The sequence below is a fragment of the Microcaecilia unicolor genome, chromosome 3 (genome assembly GCF_901765095.1).
Source record: "Microcaecilia unicolor chromosome 3, aMicUni1.1, whole genome shotgun sequence".
Lineage (NCBI taxonomy): Eukaryota > Metazoa > Chordata > Amphibia > Gymnophiona > Siphonopidae > Microcaecilia > Microcaecilia unicolor.
This window is the reverse complement of record NC_044033.1, coordinates 106,547,231-106,565,127: the sequence shown is the minus strand read 5'-3', so window position 1 is coordinate 106,565,127 and position 17,897 is coordinate 106,547,231.

Below are 17,897 nucleotides of genomic sequence, written 5' to 3'. Positions count from 1 at the left end.
AGCCCCCCACTCCCACCTTCCGTGCTCTAGCATCTCTCCCTCTGCTGGTTCAGCAAAGCTCCCTTTCTCTCCCTTGTCCGGTCTCTTTGTCTCTTCTTTCTGCTCCCCCCCCCCAGGTCGACATATGCCTTCTGTTCCCGTCCCCTTTTCTCCTGATCTCTCTCTCTCTCTCCTCACCACACCAAGTTCTCTTTCTAGACCAGACTGAACTGGATGTCTGTCATTGTAATGGGGAAAGTGAAGTGAGAAGTGAACAAACTAGAGGGAAGCAGCAACGCAAACCAAACAGCATGAGAAAAATAGTGTAGTGGTCCCAGATGGTACAGAAAGAACAAAGAAGAACCACAAACTGGAGGAAACAACATATTTTGAAGACCCCAACACGGCCCATGTTTCAGCTGATTGCCTGCATCAGGGGTCATATTGTAGTAGTCGGATAGCATCCTAATGTTAAACTGCATGCATGTTATATTACAATGCAGTCTTCATCTGAAACAGCAAAGCGCTGACTGAGTTGTTAAGGAAACTGCTACAATACAAACCCCGACATAGGCAATCTGCTGAAATATGGAATATGTTGGGACCTTCAATACATTTTGTTTCCTCAAGTTTGAGGTCCTGCTTTGTTCTTGCTGTTCAATCCAGGCACACTACACTGTTTTTCTCCTGCAGTGCAATGGGGAAAGCCAGGAGTGACTCACAATTCTGTACAGACACATGACCATCAAGGGAAGTCAGACCTAGCAAGTCTCCATCACAGGGCAGGAGGTTTCTGCTTTGTAAGTGTTATGTCTGTGGCCGTGACCACCCTCAGACTTACCCTGTTTCTGGGAGTCAGTGGCTGTGCTGGCTTCTGCTTGTCTCTGTGTCTGTCTCTGTCTTAGTTTCTCTCTGGCTCTGTGTGCTGATTGCCCTACTGAACCTCACCTGTGTGGGCTATGCCTTTTCCAAGATGGTTGCCGCCGACTCCTCTATGCCAGTATCCAAGATGGCTCCCGCTGGGCTGACTTCTCTGTGTGTCAAGCCTCTGTTTGGATGCAAGGTGATTGCTGTTGGAATGTAATTGTATTTTACATGCATTGACTGTCACCTATTATTTCTCTGTGATTACTCTGTGACCTCTGATGTGAATTACTTAGAGAGGTCACACTGCTATGCAACTTCCTGTGGGGGTTAGACACAGTAGATGCAGCAGATGCAGCACATGGAGCACATGGAGCTCATGATCTCTCCTAGCCTGAGAGGATCTGTGGTGGTGTGAGCATCCATTACCATCTAAGCACATGGAAGGAGCTGATAATACAAATGTATAGTAATATGTATATAAAAGCCTGTCTGATTATAATCTAACTACAAACTGTGAGTAAACAGATGTTTTGTTACTTCAACTTTAAAGTGACTCAGCAGTGAATTATTCAGGGGTGAATGAGAGAGAGATGAAGAAAGAAATTAACATTTCTAAAGCTGAAGCTGTGTGTACTAAAATCTGCTAATTATTTACTACAAATAATCCAACAAAAGGGTTATGGGCCCAGGTCCAGGAATTGAAAAAGAAGAGAAATATTACCAGGCAGAAAAAAAGGCCACATTTTTCTCTTAAGTTTTAAAGGAAAGATTCAGTCTGTCTCTCTCTCCCCCCACACAGCAGACAGAAGGCTAGGAAAATGGCTGAGGGAAGAAATTCACCATTGTTCTATTCTCTCAAGGTGCCTAAATTAACTGAGTTTAATTATCGGCAGTGGGAACTAAGATTCATGTGTCTCCTTCGAGCAAAAAGATTAAATATATGCTTAGACCAAGACAGAATAGCTGAAAATATGGCTGAATGGGACAATGCAAACTATTATGTGAAGTGCATGCTTTTGGAAGCTCTCTCAGAGAAACAAGCCATATTAGTGGAGGGAAAAGATACACCAAAGGACATTTTATATAAACTGAGAACTATGTATGCAACTACATATGCAAAGCAGCAACCAATTTGGTTGGCAGAGTTGAATGAAACCAAATTAAGGGATAAAAGTAAATGTAATGATCACATTATGCATCTTATGTCTTCATTTCAAAAGCTAGAACTTTCTGGAATTCCCATGTGTGATGCATTGAAAAGAGCATTTCTTTTTACCTCACTATCAAAGAAGTTTGATGTTTTTAGGTCTGTAAATGAGGCCATTGAAGGGCAATCTTTTGAACAGGCAACATCAAAACTAAGGCAGGAATGCATAATAAATGATTCTGAGGAGATGTGTTCTCAAAGTCAGTCAGAGAGAAATGAAACAAATTTCTTGGCAAAGAACAGAGGAAGGCGGAGCTATGGGAAAACTCCACCCAAGGGCAAGCTGATTTGCTACTCATGTGGAAAGGAGGGACATGTATCTAAATGGTGTAAGGAAACACAAAACACTCCCTCTAGCTCACCTAAGCCAATGGAACTAAAGAATTTTCAAACCAGGAAATGTATGAAGGACAAAGATAAACACAAGGGCTTTCTAATGGCAGAAAAATCTTTGACTATGGTAAATAATAATTCAAATGAAAGTACTTGGATTTTGGATTCAGGGAGCACATGCCATTTAACCAATTGTAAGGATTTCTTTCAGGAAATGTGTCCAGAGGAAGGTATTCTTAAAACTGCAAACTCAGGGACTGCTAAGATCCAAGCAAAAGGTATTGGATTCTTAAAATGCAAAGTGTCTAATGAAGTTAAAGAAATTCCTGTAAGTGATGTCTTGTATATTCCCCAAGCAGTTTGTAATATGCTTAGTGTATCTACATTAGATAAGAAGGGATTTGCGATTCATTTTGAAAACAGTAAGTGCACAATCTCTAAAAATGATGAAGTGTATGCTGAAGCTTTTATGCATAATGATGTTTATAAGCTGAACATTTCAGGTGAAGCCTCACATATGGCGCAAGTAAGGAAGAATGATGGTAAATGTAGTCTGGAAATCTGGCATCGCCGCCTGGGACATCGTGATTCTAAGGTGATCCAGGATCTTTACAGTAAGCAACTGGCCACCGGCATTCAGATAAGTGCAGATGCTGGCAAAATGGAGAAATGCATAGACTGTGTTACTCAAAAAGGTGTGAGACCCTCATTTCCTGCATACACAGGAAATAGGAGTAATAAAGTGCTGGACTTAATACACAGTGACTTATGTGGACCGTTTAATATCCCATCATTGGGAAATAACAGATTTGTGCTGATATTCTTGGATGATTTCTCTAGATATTGTGTGGCCTATTTGCTGAAAGAGAAAAGTCAAGTCACAGACATGCTGAAGAAATACGTAGCCATGGTGAGCAATAAATTTGAAAGAAAACCAAAGGTTCTTCAGACCGACAATGGTGGTGAGTTCACTTCACAAAGCATGCGCACATTTCTAGAACAGGAAGGCATTCAACATATCACAACAGTAGCTTATACACCAGAGCAAAATTCTGTTGCAGAGAGAAAATTTAGGTCACTTGTGGAAATGACCAGATGTATGCTGTCAGATAGCAATCTCCCTAAAAGACTATGGGGGGAAGCCATTCTCACAGCAGTGTACCTACAAAACAGAATGCCAACTAAAGGCGCTGAGCGCACACCACATGAGACATGGCATGGTAGGAAGCCAAACCTGTCACACATAAGAACATTTGGGAGTACAGCATATGCTCATGTACCAAAGCAAAGAAGGCATAAGCTGGATTCCACAACAGAAAGGGGCATTTTAGTTGGCTATGCTCCAGGACACAAAGGATATAGAATTTTGAATCTGAAAACTGGCATTGTTGGCATAAGACATGTTACATATTTTGATGAAAACAAAAGGGTTGATAAAGGCTGGATTATCCCAGATGAGCCTTATCATCCAGAATATGAAACTAGAACCATAATAGACATGCCAGTGTATATAAATGCCATACCAAGGCAGATGTCTGAAAGCAACTCACCTGTATCTAACGAGGAACAGGCAGAGGAAACAGACACAGAAAGGATCATTGAAGAAGACAGTACAGTTGGAGAAGGGGAATCAATTGGAGAAGAACTCTCAGATTTAGAGGATGCAGAAAGGTCAGACCAACCTGTTGTCAGACGCTCATCCAGGGAAAACAAAGGTGTTCCACCCCCAAGACTGTCGTACCTAACAAAGTCAGCAGAAGCTCAAGAGCCCTTAACATGGGATGAGATTGAGAAAATGTCAGCAGAAGAAGCTGCTGAATGGCGTAAAGCTGCACAAGAAGAAATTGATGCATTGGATAAAAATAATACTTGGATTCTTACAAAATTACCTCCTGGCAAGAAAGCTATAGGATGCAAATGGGTATTCAAGTTAAAAAGGAATGCACAAGGAAAAGTGGAAAGGTATAAAGCCAGATTAGTGGCAAAGGGATATCTTCAAAAATATGGAGAAGATTTTGATGAAGTGTTTGCACCTGTAGTGAAACACACGACAATCAGAACACTTCTGAGCATTGCAGTCTCAAAAGGCATGCAAGTCAACCACATTGATGTGAAAACAGCATTTCTTCACGGAGATATAACTGAAGACTTGTACATGGAACAGCCAACAGGTTTCATAAATACAAAACAAAGACAGCTAGTGTGTAAATTAAACAAAGGTCTTTATGGATTAAAGCAAAGTGCAAAATGTTGGAATGAAAAATTGCATGAAATATTGACAAATTTAGGATTTAAGCAAGGTGAAGCAGATAAATGCTTGTACACTAGGTGCAGAAATGGACAATATGCATACATTTTAGCTTTTGTTGATGATCTGCTCATTGCAAGCAAAAGTGAGCAAGAGTACAAGGACATTGTAAAGTGTTTAAACCACAATGTTGAGATAAAAGAACTGGGTAATGTGTCATACTATCTTGGTATAGAAATTGAGAAACAAAATGATGGTTCTTATCTTCTAAGCCAGAAGCAGAAAATAAATGAGCTTATTGAAAGTTTAGGTATGCAAGATGCCCAAGTTGTAAGCACTCCCATGATCACTGATTTTCTGAAGGATGAAACAGTAAGAGAACCTTTACCAGATAACATCCAATATAGATCAGCCATAGGTAAGCTTTTATATCTAGCTACCACATACAGGGCTGATATAGCAAATGCAGTAGGAATTTTGAGCAGAAGGGTCAGCTCACCTACCAAATCAGATTGGACTGCAGTTAAAAGGATGGTAAGGTATTTAAAGGGTACCATTGATTGTAAATTAAAGATTTCAGCCAATAGTAATCCAAAACTAATATGTTACTGTGATTCAGATTGGGCAGGGGATCATTCTGATTATAAATCCACAAGTGGATATGTGTTTATGTATGGAAATGTACAAATTTCATGGGCCAGTCATAAACAAAGTATTGTGAGTCTGTCTTCTACAGAAGCTGAATATGTGGCCGTATCGGAAGCGTGCAGAGAACTGATGTGGATTGAAAAACTTTTGCTGGATTTCGGAATAGCTGAAAAGAGACCAATCCAGATAATGGAAGATAATCAGAGCTGCATCCGACTGTCACAGAATGACAAGGTTCAGTCACGCACCAAGCACATCGCAACGAAATACCACAACGTGCGAGAGTTGGTGAAAGAAGGGGTCATCAGTCTACACTATTGTCACACCAGTGAGATGACAGCTGACATCATGACCAAACCGTTACCCAGAGAACATTTTGTGAATCTGCGTATAAAGCTTGGACTTTGTATGAATAAATAATTGCATGACAGTTATGCATGAGAAGGGGTTTGTTGGAATGTAATTGTATTTTACATGCATTGACTGTCACCTATTATTTCTCTGTGATTACTCTGTGACCTCTGATGTGAATTACTTAGAGAGGTCACACTGCTATGCAACTTCCTGTGGGGGTTAGACACAGTAGATGCAGCAGATGCAGCACATGGAGCACATGGAGCTCATGATCTCTCCTAGCCTGAGAGGATCTGTGGTGGTGTGAGCATCCATTACCATCTAAGCACATGGAAGGAGCTGATAATACAAATGTATAGTAATATGTATATAAAAGCCTGTCTGATTATAATCTAACTACAAACTGTGAGTAAACAGATGTTTTGTTACTTCAACTTTAAAGTGACTCAGCAGTGAATTATTCAGGGGTGAATGAGAGAGAGATGAAGAAAGAAATTAACATTTCTAAAGCTGAAGCTGTGTGTACTAAAATCTGCTAATTATTTACTACAAATAATCCAACAATTGCTGCAGCTGTGCCTCTGGTGTGGAAGGGCTTTATTAATCACTTAGAGACTACAGCCCTGGCCTTTGCATTTCATCTAGGGCCCTGGTGTATAGAGTGCTCTGTACACTGTTTCAGTGTTTGCTCTGTGTGAGTTTCTATGTTTGACTAGATAGCTTAGGCACCGTGTGGCTTGTTAGCCTGTGTATAGCTTTGCTAGTGCTCTGTGTTTGTTTAGACTAGCCAGCTTAGGCACCGTGTGGCTTGTTAGCCTGTGTATAGCTTTGCTAGTGCTCTGTGTTTGTTTCCAGTGCATGACTTGTTAGCTTGGGCACAGCTTTGTTGTTAGCTGGTGTATAGCTTTGCTAGTGCTCTGTGTTTGTTTCCAGTGCATGACTTGTTAGCTTGGGCACAGCTTTGTTGTTAGCTGGTGTATAGCTTTCAAGTCTCCTGAGTGTGCTCTGTGTATGTTTCTTGTGTATGACTGGTTTGCCTGGGTATAGCGTTTCTATTAGCCTAGGTACAGTTTACTAGTCATTGTGTTTAAACCTGCCGACTGCCAGAACCCGGACAGTCCCTGCCTGTCGGCCTTGCCTGCGCCTAGGTGCCAGGGGGCACTCCTGGATCTTCATTCCTGCTGTTCCTGCTTGCAAGTTCCAGTTCCGGGTTTTCCTGTAAGTCCTACCGGCTGCCAGAACCTGAGGGCTCAACCCTCGGGGAAAGGTGGTCAAGCGTAGGTGAAGCCTAGGTCCAGTGTGTTCCAGTCCAGTGGGTTTCACTCCTGTATGTTCCAGTCCTGTGGGGCCCTCCAGTGTGTTCCAGTCCAGCGGGCTCCACTCCAGTGCGCACCCGTCCGATGCGTTCCAGTTCTGTGTATTCCGGTGTAGAACTCCAGTCCGGGGTTCCGGTCCAGTTTTGTCTCATCTCTACCTTGGAGGTGATCTTGCCTGCCACTGCCGCTCCACGGTAGTGGCCCATGGGCTCACGAACTCAGTGCTCCCGGGGAAGAAGCCTGACAGTATGCCAAGGTCCTCGAGCACGCGACAGTAAGTCCATCTGCTCTCTCCCTTGCAAGAGTTGAAACTCCCACCCAACACAAGGGACTTGGAAGACAGAGCAAAGGAGAACTGGAGCATGGTAGCCATTACTCACTGCCCCCCATATAATTAGTTATCTCTCTCTTCTTCCTCCCCCCTCCCCGTGTGGATCCTGTCTTGCTACAGTACTACTACTACTATTTAGCATTTCTATAGCACTACAAGGCGTACGCAGCGCTGCACAAACATAGAAGAAAGACAGTCCCTGCTCAAAGAGCTTATAATCTGCTTCCCAGCCACCAGTCTTCCATATGCTGCTGCAGTCGAAACAGAGGAAAGGCCCCTCCAGCCAAAGAGGCGGCTGTAGCATGTGGAGGACTGGCAGTGGTGAAGCTGGAGTGAGGCCGGACCTAGGTGGGCATGGGGGGGGGGGGGTCCAAATGCAGGCGGTCCCTATCCTTGGGTGGCCCTGGGTATTTTGCCGGGCTCGCTCAATGGTAGCTATGCCTCCGTATACACATAATCTGGCTTAGAAGTAAGGTTCATTCCTGTCATGGTACGTGCAAAATGAATCTATTTGAAAGCCTAGCACTAGCCTGTGTCCAAAACCACCATATTATGGAAACCAATTTTAATTAACAATAGTAATCATCATAATGGAAATTTCTAATTAACTAAACTATAAACTGTAAAGTCTACAACTAAACAATAAATTTGCATTGTGACAACAAGCTTGGGAAATAAAGGTCAGTTGGAATTATTAGCCTTATTACTGATAAATTTTCAACACAGCTGATAAGATTAGATGTTATGTGTTAGAACTGTGAGATAACCCCTGCCATGAGGCACTACATTTTCAAGGTGACACCAAGTGCTGTAATTTTCCAGCCGGCATAGCATCTCATGCAATAAAACACAAGCAGCTAGGAGAAAGTTGCAATGACAAATATTAGCACTGCTGATTAGTCTGTACCTACATTTTCTAGCAGGTCATACTGCCTGTTAAAATCGACAACCCGGACGTCATTCATCTTGAATTAGTTACTATATCAATTAATATGTTTATATCTGCCTTCATTTACATTTTTTTCTTTTGCTTTTTTTAACTTGTTCTGGTACCCTTTTACAAAAGCGCAGTTTTTGAAATTACAAACACAAATACAAAATAATTTTGTCATCCACATATACCAGATCATTCAATGCAGATATCAATATACAAGAAGTCGAGCAATCATTAGGAATTACAGAACATGCTTGTAACAAACAAGAATAGTACAAAATTAAAGTGTCCTGACTTAAGTATTTCCTAAAAAGATAGGTCTTTAAACATTTTCTAACCTATTTTCCTTATATTGATCAGTACAGAATTCCAGATATGTACAACTTGATAATGAAGAGTAGAATAAAAAGCTCTTTTCAAACGGTAAAGTTTCGGATTGGTAAAAAAGAGAGTTAAGGAGTTTCTAGATCTATGGATGTCCTTCTCCAAAGAATATGTGATGGAGCTAAGGCAAATAGTATTCTATAAGCCAAGGTACAGATCTTAAACTCTATTTATGCCATGACTAGAAGCCAATGAAAAGACCTCAATAATGATGTAACTCTATCAACATGGTGGACAGAAAGAATCAGTCTAGTGGCAGTATTTTGAACTCTCTCCAATCTTGTCAACAGCAACTTAGTGCTACCAACGTAGAACAAATTGCAATAATTTAAATGTGAAGCCAGCAGACTCTGGACCACTAATTGAAAACCCTGAAAGTCCAACAAACTTCTAATTCTGCGCAGTCTTCTCATTAAGACAAAATAATTTTGATTAAAGAAGAAATCTGTAGCTCTGGTGTAAGTTGACTATCCTATATAATAATTTGCACCGCCAACATTCCACATCTGGATACCTGGGTTTGTAACATCCATTCCCACTCATTGCCCCGCCCTCGCATCAAAACATAATGACGTCAGAGGGCGGAACAATGAGGGGGAAGGGAACGCAGGAGTCGAGATGATGTCAGAAGGAGAGAATAGCGGAGAATCGCCAGGCAGCTCTCGGATGGTCCATCCGCTCCTTCCCGCCCTCAGCTCCCCGATCGACAGCCAGCCAGAGAACGTTCAGGTTCAAATCGAGGGGAGGAGAGAATCGCGGTACATCGAGGAGAAGGAGGGAGGGAGGGAGGGGAGGGGAGAGAAGGGAAGGGGAGGAGAGGAGAGGGAAGGGAAGGGGAGGGCAGGGCAGAGGAGAATTGATGGACATGGAGAGGAGAGGAGGGCAGGGGAGAGAGAAAGAAAAAAGCTTACATGACAGCCTTCCTAGGGCCCATTTCATTGTTGAGGAAACTGGCATGGTTCCACTAGTTAAACAATATTCCTACAATGTTTAATTGTGATTCAGATTAAAAATGTTAAGCCATCTACTTGAAGAAGAGTGTCATTCCCAAATCTGATCAACTTTGGTAATCGATAAAAATATGTTGCCTGATATTTAAAAGCAAATGGATGCTAAAACAGCACTTAAATGGCTATTCGGCAAGAGTAGGAATTACGAGGTGTGGAATAGAATGTCTAGTCACATTTGATTCCATGCAGTAGTCGCCATACATCACAAATTTGACAAAACTCCCAATGCTTTAGTTTTTTTTTTTAATGGGAAAATTGACTTCCTGTCAAGTTCAGGGTTTAATATCAGATTAAAGTCACAAACCAATTACAACTGGAGCATCCCCTACAGATGTTATGATATCTGCAATGTTGTAGAAGAATTCAGGGCAATAGGTATTTGGGGCATAAATGTTTAGTAAAGTTAAAGGTTTATCACTTATGGTTAATGGGGCCCTGACCCATCTATCTAAATGTACCTGAATCATGGGAGGGGCTTGGGGAGGACAGGGGCATTCCCAGAAATTAATTTGATTAATTTGATGTCTGATCATTGTCTGATAATAATGGCTACACCATTTTTCTTGCCATAGGCAGCTGAGAGTATTGGAGGTGAGACCATTTGATGTATAATTTGGCCTATTCCTGCTCTGATAGGTGTCTTTCTTGAAAGAAAATTATGTCCAGAGAAATTTTGAATAGGGAAGTTAGCATTTTTTATTCTCTTAATTGGATTATTAAACCCCTTAACATGAAGGGATAAGAAGGTAATAGTCATCTTATTGTGATTATTATGCTGTAGAGATTAACCATTGAGCAATACTGAAGTATTATTATTAATATTATTAATAACATTTGTATAGCACTACCAGACGCACGCAGCGCTGAACACCTGACACAGACAGTCCCTGCTCGATAGAGCTTACAATCTAAAAATACAGACAGACAAGACAATTAAGGGTGAGGAAAGTACTGGGTGAGAAGGAACAAGGATAGGGGAATTGAGTAGTGGTTAGAAGCCAAAAGCAGTGGTGAAAAGGTGGGTTTTCAGCATAGATTTGAAAACAGGTAGAGATGGAGCTAGGCGTACTGGCTCAGGAAGTCCATTCCAGGCATAAGGTGCCACGAGGGAAAAGGAACAAAGCCTGGAATTAGCAGTGGAGGAGAAGGGGGACGACAAGAGAGATTTGTTCAGTGAGCGGAGTTTACGGGGAGGAATGTAGGGAGAGATGAGAGAGGAGAGGTAATGGGGGAGGGGGGGCTGCATAATGGATGCATTTAAAGGTCAGTAAGAGAAGTTTGAACTGTACGCGGAAGCGGACAGGGAGCCAGTGAAGTGACTTGAGGAGTGGGCTAGTGTGGTTAAAAGAATTTTGGCGGAAAATAAGTTGTGCTGAAGAATTTTGGACAGACTAGAGAGGAGAGAGATGGCTGAGCGGAAGACTAGTGAGAAGCAAATTGCAATAATCCAAGCGAGAGGTGACAAGGGTTTGGATAAGGGTTCTGGTAGCGTATTCAGAGAAGAAGGGGCGAATTTTGCTAATGTTGTAGAGAAAGAAGCGACAGGTTTTGGCCGTCTGCTGGATGTTAGCGGAAAAGGAGAGGGAGGAATCAAAGATGACTCCTAGGTTGCGAGCAGATGAGACAGGGAGGATGAGGGTGCCATCTACTGAAACAGAGAATCGGGGGAGGGGCGAGGTGGGCTTGGGGGGAAAGACAATAAGCTCAGTTTTGGCCATGTTCAGTTTCAGGTGGCGGTGTGACAAGTAAAGTTGAGAATGCAGAAAAAACATGAAAATTGAGATTATAACCGATAAACATGGTATTGTGCAAAGAATGAGCACAAACTGCTCTAACCATGGGATGTGGCTACCTGGATGAGCAGCAACTCCTCACTGACTCCTGTTAGTGGAAATATCAATGTTAATACTATAATTGCAAACATAGAATTATAATGTAACAGTGAATTACCATTTCATGAGATTATGCATACAGAATGAACCTTGCTAGATTACATTGTGTGCAATCTGAAGAATTGTGACAACCAACCAAAGGTATAAACAATATTTAAGCAGTGAATATTAATACATTTATTATAATCACATGAGAAATATGAAAGAGGAACATTCCCTGAGAATACAAATGAATTAACTGGCATCAATTCTAGTGGGAGCTATGGCTTCAGGGGAGTAAAAATCTTTTGTCACGTTGTTGTAGGTGATATGCATTCCCACTGGGAAAAAAAAGGCCATTATCTTACATTTATTTCTTTTAGTTTTGGGCGGTATGCCAAAAATTGCTTCCTCACTTTGACTGTGGTTTATAAGTCTGGCATGAACATCAGAGTTCTCCCTTCAAATTTTACTGGAGCATGGATACAAGCACATTGTAATATGTCCGCATCCTGTGGATATCTGAGGACACGCATGACCATGGGGCGAGGGTACTTGTCCCTCAGGCCACACTGTGCTGGGACCCTGTGTGCTCATTCTAGCTCAAAATCCTTGGTGAATTGTAGACCTATTAAAGTAAGTATCAAGTTTTACAGAAATTGTACAGGGTTGGAGCCTTCTTTGTTTTGGGGCAATCCAAGAAGCCAGATGCTTTTTCTCCATACCCTGTCGCTGTCCTCCATTCCCTGCTCAAGTTGTGTAATTCTTTTGACTTGTTTTTGCAGCATTTTAATATTGTTTTCTGTTCGCTTTGTTTAGTTTCTACTGTGAGTACTTTGGAATTTAACAGTGATTTGTCCGTTCTAATGACGGAAAGGTCTTCTTTAATATCACATATATCCTCTTTTGTCTCAGAGATTCAGTCTTTGAGAGTGCGTATCTCTTCTAGTATAGTTGATGTGGTGGAATCATCATACTTGCTCTTCACGCTTTTTTGTGGGGAAGCCAGTTCACCTCTTTGTCTCTTTCTGTTTTTTTCCCCAAAGTCATGATATTGGATTATTTAGATGAACAATGACTTAAGTTGAGAAGTTTATGGTTGTGTATATTAAGGTGATATTTCAATTTAAAGTAGGAGGAGTCTGGAGTACAGGGATTATGCTGCCATCTCTGTCGGTGCTCCACAGTACCCATCTTTGTTTAATTTTTCAAAAAATGCTATCCAACTGCTGTTGTATATAGTTTGTAATACTACATGAGGTACCGGTAGGTGTGTTACCCTCAGTTAATAACAATATAGTTATGTCATCCACATAAGTAAAAACCTTAGAACCAGCAGATAAGAACATGTAACCCAAGGAACTGGTGAACACATTAAACATAGTGGGAGACAAAGGAGACTCCTGTGGGACACCACAAGATGGTTTGCAAGACGATGAAAGAGTTTTCTGAAATCTTACTATGTATGATCTTTGATGAAAGAAACCCTTAAACCATTGTAAAACATTACTGTCTACCCCGACAAAATTCAATAATGACAACATAAGATAATGGTCTAGCAGGTCAAAAGCACATGATAGATCAAACTGTAATAATACAGCTTTCTGATCTTTCCCTAATAAAGATATTCCCTCTGTAAAATAGCCCTAGTTACTGACTCCAAACTATGATATTTTTGAAATCCCAGTTGTAAGAAGTGCGAAATATTGAACTATCTAAATACAATGTTAATTGGTAGGTCACCAGACCTTTCATAATTTTAGTGAATAACAGTATGGATGCAATGGGTCTGTAATTAGAAACCCCATGCGCTCCTAAGGTGGAGTTCTTAATTATAGACGTGAGAACAATATTTCCACCACTAAGTGGAAAATGGCTACCTTTACGTTGATTATCCAACCATTTCTTTAGCAATACAACGAAAAATTCAGGGGCCTCTCTAATTGCACAAGGAGGACAACAGCAACTATTAACACATGGTAAGTGCAAAGGCTGTGCAGTAACTACTGAGAGCATGCCCAGCATGTCATCTGCAATTACCACACTGAAGGGCCCTTTTACTAAGGCGCGTAGGCACCTACGTGCATCCAACATGCATCAATTTGGAACTACCGCTCGGCTACCGCATGCCAAGGGCGGTAATTCCAATTTTTAGGCGAGTCCGATACGTACAACAGAAAATATTTTTTATTTTTTACCGCATGGCGCTAACCGGGCAGTAATCGGCAGTGCATGCACGCTGACGATTACCGCTCAGTTAATGTGTGAGACCTTACCGCTAAGTCAATGGGTGGCGGTAAGGTCCCAGGCCCAAAGTGGACGCACACTAATTTTTATTTTGCCGCACATCCATTTTCGGCCCCAAAAAGACTTTTTTTTGCAGGCATGCTGAAAAATGGACCTGCGCGCGTCCAATACACATGACTACAACAGCGCAGGCCATTTTCGGCGCACCTTAGTAAAAGGACACCTGAAACTTTTTTTTCTGCATATTAGGACTATTGAGAAGGTGGTAAGTGCACCTATTCTAACTGTGTAGATAACAGAGCACAGTAAATACAATGTGTTAACTGTAATGTGTGGTCCATGCCCGTTTATCACCCACAACCCTCCTAGTTCTCATCTCCTAACACAGCATGCAGTACTGTCACACAGTACAGTAACTGCACTCATATGGTGATAGTGCATACTAATTTACATATTAACCTCTAGATTCTGTATAGGGTACTCAAATTTGGGCGCAGATCCCAGATTTGCATGTCAACTAATTAGCCAATTATGTGCTAACAATCAATAATTGGTGTGAACAAGAACTTAATTGGCAGTAATTAGGTCTTGCATGCAGATCTGCCCTATGCCCTAGGCCTAGTCTCTAACATGCATGCCTGAATTTCATCGTGCACAACTCAAAAGGGGGTGTGGCCATGGGAGGGGCATGGGCAGGACAAGGGCATTTCCAGAAATTAGACACCATGTTATAGAATACCTGCATTTGTGTGCCTAACTGTCATTAGTTGGGGGCGAGCATCTACACCAACAGGCATAAGTGTTTGGGCCCAAGTTAGGTGTGAAATGCACACTTAGTACAGTGAAACCTCGGTTTTCGTTGACTTCGGTTATCATCGGTTTCGGTTTTCGTTGATTTTTCAGTGAAAATTTTGTCTCGGATTTTGTTGGTTGCCTCGGGTTTCGCTGCTAATTTTGCGAAAACAAAGGGCAACCCACACATTCTCCTGCTCATTGGATTTACATTGATTCATATGGAAATAATTGCCTCGGTTTTCGTCTGTTTCGGTTTTCATTGATTGTTTTCGGACGGATTATCAACGAAAACCGAGGTATCGCTGTATTCTATAAAGTTTGCTCCATGCAGAGGATCCTTTACAGAATACTAGCAGAGCGCAGATCATAATGGTGCCTGAATGTGACCCTAAGGAGTGTCTCTTAGCTTCCTATAGGGATTACTGTGTGATAGAACCCTGTAGGACATTGTTTCTGAACCCAGGCCTTGGAACACTACAACCAATCTGTTTTTAAGGATGTCTGCAATGAACATGCATGAGAGAGATCTGCACGCACTGCACTGCTTCCACTATATTGAAATCGACAGTAGGGATGTGCATAGGCAAACAATATCTGTTTGCTTTTGATGCTTTTTTTTCCTGCATTTATCCTGCCTTTTGGGAGTTGCTTTTTCAATTCATTTGAAATATTCATTTAATAGAAAATTTTTAATGCACACCATACCATTTTATCATGCTACAATTGATGTGGAGCTCCATTTTATATAGAACATCAAAATCAGAATTGACATATCCAGGTCAGAATGTGTAAAATGCAGGCAGTATTTCAGAACAGGATCTGCCCATGTAGAGCCTGTTCTGAAATACAAGTAACAATGAATGTTTATGTGGTGGTATGTGCAGAGACAGCATCCATTTTACAATTCTAAATACTGGAAAAATCAATGAAAATACACATTTAAATACCAACACATGTGTAAATTGTAACGTGTATATTATCCATTTTGCAAAAATAAACATCTAAGTGCTACTTATGTGACTCGGACACCACAATTAGATGAGCAATGGAGGATTACTGAGGATATTTCCCTTAATCCCTCCTGTACAGGGCTGGCTAATATGTGCACTTTTGCAAAACATGTTCATGCAAAAGTGCAGTATAAATCTCAAAGCGTAGATTGTCCCACATACATGTTTTATGCTCTTTGTGAAATAGAGAATACACATGTAGATTCTGGTCCCATGCAGACTCCACCCTCACCCAAATCATATTCTCTTGCAATTGACACATTTTGTAGGAATATTACAGTTCAGAAGTAGGACTACTACTACTTATCATTTCTATAGCGCTACTAGACGTACGCAGCGCTGTACACTTGAACATGAAGAGACAGTCCCTACTCGACAGAGCTTACAATCTAATTAGGACAGACAAACAGGACAAACAAGAGATAAGGGAATATTAAAGTGAAACTGCCAGGCAGACGTTTATGGTCCATCTTCCAAAATAGGCAGGGAGAGACAGAGATTAAGTATGCCAGTCTTTAATCATGAAGAGCTGGAACATGCAGAGTGCCAGATACAACCAGCAGACTGGATGGACCGTGCAGGTCTTTATCTGCTGATATTTACTATGTCACAGAAATTTAAAAAAAAAAAAAAAATCCACAGAGAAAACACTCTATTCAAAAGATAACCCTGAATGTTTGTAATGGCCCAGTGGGGGGCCATTATAGACATTCTTCAAGATTATTCACAATTGGGTACCTTGAATCAGCTACATGGAAAACATGATCCATGTTGGGACTCAAGATAGTTATGGAAGATAAGTTCAGTTCTGAAAAATATTTTATATATTAATGGTGGAGAGAAGCACGTTTGGGGTTAAAATACAAAAATATAATGTGCAATGATTGAAAAATGGAGTGGACATTCAGAAGACCTTCTGGTCTGTGATAGTCCCGTGAAGAGGTGTGAGCACATTGCCAAAAATGTATTTTTTTCATTTAAGTCAAGGGTTATCTTTTGAATAGAGTGTTTGCTCTGTGGATTTTTAAATTTCTGTGATTGTCAGTATTTTTTCCTTCAGAATGTGATTGTTAATCCTCCCATTAGTATTTTTTACATTTACTGTAAATATTACATTTACATGTGTAAATATTGGCTTTCTAAAGTCCAGTTGTATACATATAAATGCCAGTATATACACACACAAGTAAATCACGATTAGGGCTTCTAAAATAAGGACCTTAGATGTATTAATTTGTACATTAGTGGGCATGAATTTAATTTAGCATGCACTAAATGAACCAAATGAGTATTAATGAATACACATGCCTAATCTACAGTATCTGAGGCACATTCATTCTGACTATCCTGAAAGCAAGACATGCTAAGAGGTGCTTGAGGACTAGGTTGAAACAAACTGCCCTAAGATACAACCCAATCATTATTAAACACTTGAATGGAGAAAGAAGGCTACAGAAAAGTTCTTAAAGCCAGAAAAAGTTCAACTATAGCTACTAGAAGCCTCTCTGAGTCCAGACGTTGGGAAAAATGTATACATTCATATTATTTAGACTTTGCACACATTTTATCAATCACCCTACAGGAACAGCCTAGGGAGATATAGACAGAAATAAGAAATCCGTTTCAAGTGTTCTTGGGGCGAGTGGAAAAGCACATCTGTACAAGTGTAATGAACCTGAACTTTCACATAATGGGCCAGATTCTATATATGGCATTTAAAAAATCCACGCAGAAAACATTTCCGCCTAGGTGTATTCTATAAGATTTAGGTGCAGCATATAGAATACGCATAGTTGATATCCCAGCGCCTAAAACTACGTGCCTCCATTTATACCAATGAAAATGTGGTGTAAATCCCTGCACGTAGTCTTACACAGCCTGGGCCATATTCTATAACAACGTATGTAAATTTGGTAATGCCCACAAAACGCCCATGGCCATGCCCCTTTTCAACTGTGCACTTTAGAATTTAGGCGCAGTTCATTACAGAAGACGCTTAGCGAGTTATGCATGTAGATTCTAATTATTGCCAATTAGTGCTCATTATTGCTTGCTAAGTGCTGTTAAAAATGCTGATTGGCTTGTTAAGCCAATTATGTTACACACGTTGTTATGGACTACGCTTAGATTTCAGCTCAGTTAGGGGGGGAAGTGGATGTTTGGTAATACCAGTGGGAGAGAGAAAGGGGCAAGGCTTAATGCTATCAGCAAGAAGGAAGGAGAGATATAGTATCCCTTCCCACCCCCACTGTATGTTGGGGGTAGGAAGGGACACTATGAGGGGCATAATTGAAAGGGATGTCCAAGTTTTGTTGAGGACGTCCTCTCAAAATGTCCCGATGGAGGGGCGGGGAAACCTGTAT